Consider the following 6,954-nt stretch of genomic DNA (forward strand, 5'->3'; position numbering starts at 1 on the left):
TGTTAGCATGGTTGTCTGAATATTTAGTCAGAAAGGACAAGGAATTCTTTCATGCTGACAGGATATTTTGTTATATTTGTGCTGATTTGAATTTAAATGCAGAAATACTTGCAGTACAAGTTTTAAATATGGAAATTCTGCACATTTGAGCAGTGTCTGTATAGCTGACGTTTTGGCCTTTTAAGTAGTTAGATCGAATGTACCTTCAGAGGGAGATGGTAGTGTTAATGTCACTGGACTAGTTGTGCACGTGTCCAGACTAATGTTGTGAGGACACAGGTTCTTATCCCACCAGGGAGGTTGATGGTTTAGTATTTAATCCAGAGTTACATAGACTGAGGTTCTCTCAGTTATTGTTCAGAATTAAAATTTAAAGAGGAAGCCTTTAGACCTGTCATATCTGTACTGGATCTTTAAAAGAGTTGTTCAACTTAATTCCACATCCCAGTCTGTTTTCCACATTTTCTCTTTAAGTGCACTACCCACTGTCTTACAAGCCTCGATGGAATCTGATTCTGCTGGTTTGTTACTGTTCCCCAGACAAGGAAGTCTGCGCAGTCTTGAACCTTCCAGAGAGTTAAGCACAAGGAGTTAGTTTGACAATCCCAACAGCGCTGAGGAAATGATACAAGGTTTTTTATGTGTACAACATTAAACCAGATCCCTCGACTGGGCATGAGTCTCCAAACTAGAATTTCGAAGATGATCAGGACTTCTTCTTGATGACCTAAGTCACAGAATACCTACACAGTGTGGAAAGAGGGCATTTGGCCCATTAACTGCACCAATCTGCCAAAGAACATCCCACCCAGACCGAGCCCCCTACTCTGTCCCATAGTCCACCTAGCCTGCTCCGGTTTCCTCCTATAGTCCAAGATGTGCAGGTTTGGTGGATCGGTCATGCTAAATAGCCCTATATAGTGTATAGGGTTATATAACATGACCAATCCACCAAGTCTGCACATCTTTGAACTGTAGGAGGAAACCGGAACACCTAGAGGAAATGCACGGAGAACGTGCAAACTCCACTAAGATGCCCAAGCTTGGAATTGAACCCAGATCCCTCGTCTTGTGAGGCAGCAGTGCTGACCACGATGCAGCCCCTAAGCCTTCATGATATTAACAGGAAAGACAAAATAATAAACAATTTCCACTGATTAGGTCTTCTCGGACTAGGTGGTAAGGTCTGAGAATTAGGGCCAGACTGTTCAGGAGAGATGCTAGGAAGCACTTCTACACACAAAAGGTTGGGAGAGTTTTGGAGCCCTCTTCCACAAATGGCAGTTGATGCTGAGCTAGTTGTTAACAAAAAAAAATCTCAGATTTGAAATTGAGTGTAGAGTATGGACCAAAGGCAGGTATATCGAGCTGGGTCTCCGATCAGCCGTGATCTCATTTAAATGATGCAACAGGCTTGAGGGGCTGAATGACCTCCTGATGTTCCTTTGTAATGTTTACCAGTCAACCAACATCATTTAAAAACAACACACCATTATTTCACTGGTGTTTGGGAGCTTACTGTGTATAATGGGGTTGCCATGTTTCCTAACGCATAAGTGACTTCTCTGCAAGAAATAGTTTGTTTGATGTAAATAGCTTTGGGATGTGAAAGATTCTATGTAATTTCTTGATTCACTCATGGAATGTGTGTGGCTGAGCTAGCATTTATAACTCCCTGATTCCCAGTTAAGAGTTGACCATATTGCTTTGGGGTAAAAGCAATGACTGCAGATGCTGGAAACCAGATTCTGGATTAGTGGTGCTGGAAGAGCACAGCAGTTCAGGCAGCATCCAAGGAGCTTCGAAATCGACGTTTCGGGCAAAAGCCCTTCACCAGGAATAAAGGCAGTGAGCCTGAAGCGTGGAGAGATAAGGTAGAGGAGGGTGGGGGTGGGGAGAAAGTAGCATAGAGTACAGTGGGGGGGGGGGGGGGGGGGATGAAGGTAATAGGTCAGGGAGGAGAGGGTGGAGTGGATAGGTGGAAAAGGAGATGGGCAGGTAGGACAAGTCCAGACAAGTCGTGGTCACGACATGGTTGAAGAGCTTCAGGGCAGAGGAAATGACTTGGGAATTGCAGTGGGAGAGGGACTCCCTGAGATCCTTGTAGAAAGAGGAGGAAAACTTCTTCAAGGCAGGCATCCTTGCAAGGGGATTCGCAGTAGGGTTAAAATCAACGAGGTAAAAACAATGATTGCAGATGCTGGAAACCAGATTCTGGATTAGTGGTGCTGGATGAGCACAGCAGTTCAGGCAGCATCCAAGGAGCTTTGAAATCGACGTTTCGGGCAAAAGCCCTTCATCAGAAATAAAGGCAGTGAGCCGGGGGTCAGGCTCACTGCCTTTATTCCTGATGAAGGGCTTTTGCCCGAAACGTCGATTTTTGAAGCTCCTTGGATGCTGCCATATTGCTTTGGATCTGGCGTCACATGTAGTCTGGCAGTTTCCTTCTCTGAAGGACATTAGTGAGCCAGATGGGTTTGATGATGGTCAACATGGTTTGATCATCATTGCTCTTTTAATTTCCAATTTTTCCATTTTTATTTCCAACTCAGATTCCACCATCTGACATGACGGGATTCGATCACCTTTCCCTATAACATTACCTAAATTGCTAACCTAGCAATAATAGCACTGTCTTTGCTGTTAGTTCTTACAGTATGAAACAATGTCTTTTTATTTTTGTCTTTAAAAACTGTGGATTACAAGGAAAGAGAACTGTTCTGAAAACAGGTTTATCAGGTTAGCTGCATAATTTCCCAAAGAGGAATTTGATACTTAGAGCTCTACCTCTGATTGTGGGTTCCTGCAGTGTGCAGATGATCAGGAGCTGTGGAATTGTTCACAAGTGAAGCTGTTGGTTAACAGTACAGGTTGAAACTGTAAATCAATTACAGAAACAGTGTACTGGAGAGAGGGAAAGACACTGAAGGGTGTGCAGTTGTTCTTCCCAGCGGAAGCTGCCTGTTCTCTGCAGTTTGAAAAAAATATTCCATTTAAACTCTAAGAAAACCAGTTACCTTTCCTGCAGGGAGGTGGGGGGAGGGGTAGCTGAGAATGCATGACCCCCCCACACTGGCTGATATCGTCTGTGAACCCTGTACCGGCCGATCGCATTCTCAGCTACCCTATCCCAATCCCATTTCCGCCCCCCCCCCCCCCCCCATTTATCTTTCAGTCTCCTGACCCACAAGCCTCATTCCTGATGAAGGGCTTATGCCTGAAACGTCAATTCTCCTCCTCCTCAGATGCTGCCTGACCTGCTGTGCTTTTTCGGTACCACACTCTCCACTCTGATCTCCAGCATCTGCAGTCCTCACTTTCTCCCAGTCAAAGCGCACTCAGCCTCAACCTAATAGCCAACAATTTGAGTTCTTCTGCCAAGACATGAAGCAAAAAGTCAGACATGCATTGATGTAGTGCCTTTTACAACCACAAAATGTATCTTACCACCTTTGAATTTCTTTTGAAGTGTAGTTACTCTTGCTATATAGGGAATGTTGCAATTAAGTTGTGCATAGCAAGTTCTCAAATGACAATGAGATAAATGCATAGATAATCTGCTTCCCCTTGTGCTTTTGATCAGGATGAAGGTTGGGCAGGGCACTAGAGATAATTCCTACACTTGCCTTCTAAATAGGGACCACAGGAGAGAGATTTCACATCTACTTGAATGGGCAGACATGCGCCTTGGTTCTATATCTCACCTGAAAGATGGCACCTCCATCAAGGCTGCAGTCATTTAGCTCTGCACTGTCGACCTTGGATTTTGTGCTCAAGTTCTGGAGTAGTACTTGAACCTCTAACTGTGTGACAAAAAGAGTGCTGTACAACAGCTAACATTATTGCCAGGGTATAATATTGACTGATATTTCAGCTCGTTGTCAATACAGTGCTACACTGCTTAAAGCGACCACCCTTTGATGTAAGATATTAAACCAAAATGTACAATGCTGGCAACTGAATTAAATTTCTTCCACACCCACTTTGCAGGAGCTGGTAGGTTTTGTCATAAAGTACAGTTGTTTGATAAGTACACTGATTAGTGCATATGGCTAATGCTGACAGCACAGGTCACTATGATGGTCTCACCCTTTTCAATCTTGCCCCTTGCCTGAGGCACCAGTCAGATCTCTATGTAACGACTGTGAGCAGCTGTGGTCTTCTGGGACAATGGCAACTTTACACATGGGTTGTTCACACAAATTGCATTCCATGAAGTTTCCAGACTTGTTTTTACTGGTTATATTTATACAGTAAATATTACCTCATAGCCATGAATAGAAATATGATTTCATCATGGCTCTTTTGAATAGGTTGGTTGGATTTAATCACAATGTCAGCTTCCTAAGAGCAGTTCCTTTTATGTAAATAATACTGGGATTTGCCCAGCATTAATTATCCATTCAAGGTTTTCTTTTAAAAAAAACACAAAGTTGAGAGCAAAGTGAGCTAAAACAGTGCAAGAACTCGTTGGAACTGGCTTAGCCAATCTGATACTAGATGTAACTGGATAATGTGATATATTCTGTCTTTTAAATTAGAGTTACCTTTTAATAGATGGTTTCACGAGCCAACTTTGTAATTCCTTAAAGGGATGAAAGTTGTAACTGCATGGTGAAGGTGCAATACATCTGAACAATGTCTGTAACTAACTCCAAGGGAATCGAGCTGCTTTAGCTTTGGGTTTAAAAAACCAGGAGTGAAGACTGTTGTGTGAATTGTTTCCTTTGCAATAGTAACGAGCTCAAGTATTTAATATCACAAAGAACATTGATGTACAGTGTTAGATAAAATTGCCATAGTGCACATAATTTCAAACATTAATGAGCCAGTGCATGTTTGATGTTTACAAAAGCTATCCATGAGTGGTCAGTATAATTTGTTTCATGAGAGAAACTGTTGCATTTATAGAATGTTTTAGAGACCACATTTTATTTAATCTTTTGGATTGAGGATTGAAAAAGAGAAAATGGACTCTGTTTCCAAAAGGGGAGAATGTATAAGGAATTGTTGGGAATCTGGCAAAACCATTGGAGCTCATTACTGCATGAGAGACACTTTTACCTGTTGGGGATATTGAGTTGAGACAAATGTGCGCTGTTTGTTGTGGGTTCAGGAGAGCTTGGCATTCGAACAACCTGCTAATGGATCCAGCTGCAACTTAACATATAGCCTGTGAGGGAAAACCAGAAGGAAGGAAGGAAACTGTCAAGTGGGCTGCATTAAAAATTCTCTCTCTGTCTCCTTTCTCTTTAAAGTTGCACTCTTTCCAATTTTCAGTCTAAGTAGTCAGAACACTATGTTGAGATGCTGAAAGGAATAATTCAAAAACCAAAGGGTAAAAGGCCAGAATCCAACCAATGAATTAAACTCTGAACTCTGCCATACTTAACATGGCAACAACGAGAAACCAAAAGGATTGTGAAACCGACTCATCCGGTTTTGTGATTTCATGTTCATCATACAGAATTGTTTCGCTGACGTTTGTTTTACACTCAATATTTGGCTTTTGTCTGTTCGTGTGAGGATTTCAAAGGGGTAAGGTTTAAGTTGTATAGTCATAAATTAGCGATGTAGTTTTTCTCCTTTTTTGCCATTAGTTCAGAAAGTCAGTTCAGTTACTATAAATCACAACTTCCTTGTCATGACTTAAACTGGTGTGTGTTTCTTTTATAAAAAGCAAAACATTACAGTTGCTGAACCATGAGAAGAGTCATACTAGACTCAAACCGTTAACTCTCGCTTCACAGTTACTGCCACACCTGTCTCTGATATTCTCTCCATTTGTTATGTATTTCTGAATCACGCAGTTGGGTAAATTGGGCATTTTGGCAGTTTAATTGAATTTTCATATTTGTAACAACTCCGGGAATAGCACACTCTCCTAAGTGAATCATGACAAAAGAGTGAACTGAATGTAGTGTGAGGGGTGTTTCTGCAGGTGGGTTGTGCATGGTAAATCAGTGATACTTTTCAATGTAGCATCTGTGCAGATGTTTCAGAGGAAAAAATCTTAGGAATGTCGATAGGCTTTTTCTTATTCAGCCACTCGTGAACTTGAAATGAAAGGAAATGCTTCCACCCTGAAAATGTAGCCATATCAACGTTAAAACCTTGTCTCCTAAGTCTGTCTTTATTTTTTGTCCATTCTTGATTGCTGTAAGAATTGAAGAATTTGAGAATTGCTTAAAAAAGAAAATACTCTTGAAGTTTTTCCTCTTCTCCTAATCAGGATAATTTTTAAAAAACAACGTAAATTCAAACAATGCTTTATTCTGCATGAGAGAGTCCTGATTGATTGATTGGTAGAATATCCTTGTGTGCCCTTCTACAGTTAGACAGCAAGGGCAGCATTAGTGAGGGAGCATCATACCTTCTGGATTGATCACTTATCGTTATTCCCTGGTTGAATCCACTATTCTAGAATCCCTTACCTTTTGGTGAATGATTACTGTGGGAACAGCAGTGGTTCAAGGAGCAGTTCTATGTCTGGGTAGTTGGGGATGGGTGGTAAACTCTGACCCTGGAATGCTGCAACTTGGGGAGAGGCCATTCAGGCCATCCTGCCTAGGTTGGCAACACGAGTTTACTCACTGGCCTTTTACATTACCACGCATCTAACTAAACTTAATTAGAATCCTTATTGAAATAATTGCTCATCGATCTTTTTAAGATTTGTTCTCTAAACCGCTCATCCTTTTTAATCTAATTTGCATGTGATATCAAAGAATGAATTTATTGTTGTCACATACCTAAGTACAGTGAAAAGTTCTGTTCTGCTTACAGATCATAACATACAAGGATACACACCATAGGTTGTTCAGATGGAACGAGGCAGAGGAGCTTGTGACTGCACAGGAGGTGCACAAAAGCAAGATCAATATTCGATTTGAAATTTGAGGTTCAATCAGCAGCCTAATAATGGCGGGGAAGAAGCTGTTCCTGAACCTGCTG

The sequence above is a fragment of the Chiloscyllium punctatum genome, chromosome 32 (genome assembly GCF_047496795.1).
Source record: "Chiloscyllium punctatum isolate Juve2018m chromosome 32, sChiPun1.3, whole genome shotgun sequence".
NCBI classification, from domain to species: domain Eukaryota; kingdom Metazoa; phylum Chordata; class Chondrichthyes; order Orectolobiformes; family Hemiscylliidae; genus Chiloscyllium; species Chiloscyllium punctatum.